Genomic DNA, 2,278 nt, shown 5'->3' on the forward strand with positions numbered 1-2,278 from the left:
ACCAGAAATCAAAGCCTTTGCTTGTTCCTTAACATTAAGGATAGAAAATGGTGAAAAATGTATATATGCCTTATCTTCAAAAATATAGATACTCTTAGCTTTTATTTGACACCAGATTTGACATGCTCCTATGGTTCACATGTTGGTGCTCATGGGTCCTTTTACATTGAAATGTGTTCAGCTTCAGGCGTGTCAGCATGATGAGTGGTGGTCTGTATTCGATTCTCTATCTACAGTAACGTTATCTCTTCTCCAAACAACGTGGGCATGTCCTTCTGCACCCCCCCGGGCTCCCTCCTGTGCCCCTGCCTCCTCTGTAGCCCTCTCTAACCTACTTTTATCTCCAGTGTTTCCCAGGAGAGTGGTTATTTTAAGCGGAGCACGATGTTCCGCTCTGCTTTTGTGGATGTGTCGTCCCATCTAGAGCAGGCCGCTGTGTGGAGAATAGAAAGAAATAGCGGAGGAGGAAGAGATTTAAAAACTGCACAGCTCCACCGCCCTCCCACACTGTTAGCCAGTGTTGCCTGCCTCTCAATCACTGTTAAGTGTTGATGTAGAAGTGTTTATGTCGACCTGGATGGGTCCCCTCCATGTCCTCTGTATTCTAGTGGTGCGTCACTCACCTTTAACGGGTTAAGTGGAGGGAGGGAGGGGGGGGGGGGGTGGTGGGAGCTCTCGACAGGTCAAGGACCTGAGCGTGGCAGGCGGCGTCACTAGGAGCCTCTCTCAAAGCCAGCCTTTGTTCAGTGGATGAGTGACGCAGTGGGAATATTAGCGTGATTAGATGGAATGGCTGAGAGCCAGAGAGGACCACAGTTGCTGCTATTGGGGGGATTGCTATGGTTATGCAATGCTGGGGTAATCACTAGTGGATGACTGTGGGCTGCCAGTGTCAGGCCTGCACTCTGCTCTGTGCTCTGCTCTCTCTCTCTCCCTAGGTTAGGTTTCAGGAGAATAGGGAAAAGGGATTGGATCAGTGGAAACAATCTAAGGCAGTGAATACAGATCCTGGAGACTAACTGGAGGGTATGATAATACATGATAATGGTATGATAATACAGATCAGTGATTGCATTACATAGACAATTTAGTTACAATTCAGTTGGATTATTGACACATGGTTGGCAGTGAGGACCTGGAATGAGGAAGTGTTTTGACCAGAGCTCAGTGTTCTGTTTCTGTGCAGTCATCAGGTGTTGTTTTGCCCTAATGGTCCAGGTAGATACAGTACACTCTGTCTCAGTCTCCGGCCACATTGTTAAAAATTAACATTATGATATGCATAATTCCACATAGTAATGACTGTTAAGCAGCATACATGCATAAGGGGCTCTGAGGAAGTTTTGTAATGCCCCCCACCCCCAGCGGGTGTAATCCTTCTTATGCTGAATGAGCCTCCTATGTGATCGAGCAACAGGTCTGGGAGAGAGGCTGGCTCTTGGCATGTGGTGCTGAGGTGACTGTTGCAGTGGCGTTTAGAGTCTTGGCTGTTCTCCACACTCTGGTCCTGTGTGGCGTTCAGGTGCGTGCCCCCGCCCTCTAGCTCTGGGCTGGGGTATATAAGAACTGAGCCCAGGGTTGGGGGGGCTTTCCTGTGATCTGAGACGTGCAGAAGGACCACTGTTGGATGGAGTGGAGTTTATAATCTCCCTCAAAAAGGAGCTGTGGATCTGAGCGAACGACACCGGAGACTCCATCTTTCCTTTCATCCTTTTCTGTCTATATGGGTGTGAGCCATTTGAGTATGACATTTTATGTCCTTAGTTTGTGAAAATAGAAGTATTTCACTGCCTAAAGCAAAGGACTGTTTTTGAATACAGGAAATCTTTGGTTAGGATTTTGAACTTTTGGTCTTTGCAGCCACACTGTTGTAGCCTTGAGGCATGCGGAATGGTTTTGTTATTTGTGGATTAATTCCGTGGAATCTGCTTTAAGAAAGTTCCTAGGCCGTGGATTTCATTTTCTTTGTGTTTTAAGAGGTCTGTTTTTCAAGACCCACTGCTGGCTAACTTTACCCACTCTATGACCAACTACCACCTAGAAGCTGTTGATTTTATATTTGAGTAATTTAGCAGACGCTCTTATCCAGGGATAAGCAGACGCTCTTATCCAGGGATAAGCAGACGCTCTTATCCAGACAGTAGTGAGTGCTTACGTTTTCATACTTTTTCGTACTGGTCCCCCGTGGGAATTGAACCCACAACCCTGGCGTTGCAAGCGCCATGCTCTACCAACTGAGCCACACGGGACAAGATCATCAGTTGCTGTTAACTGTTCA

Source organism: Salvelinus namaycush, chromosome 1 (assembly GCF_016432855.1).
Source record: "Salvelinus namaycush isolate Seneca chromosome 1, SaNama_1.0, whole genome shotgun sequence".
NCBI classification, from domain to species: domain Eukaryota; kingdom Metazoa; phylum Chordata; class Actinopteri; order Salmoniformes; family Salmonidae; genus Salvelinus; species Salvelinus namaycush.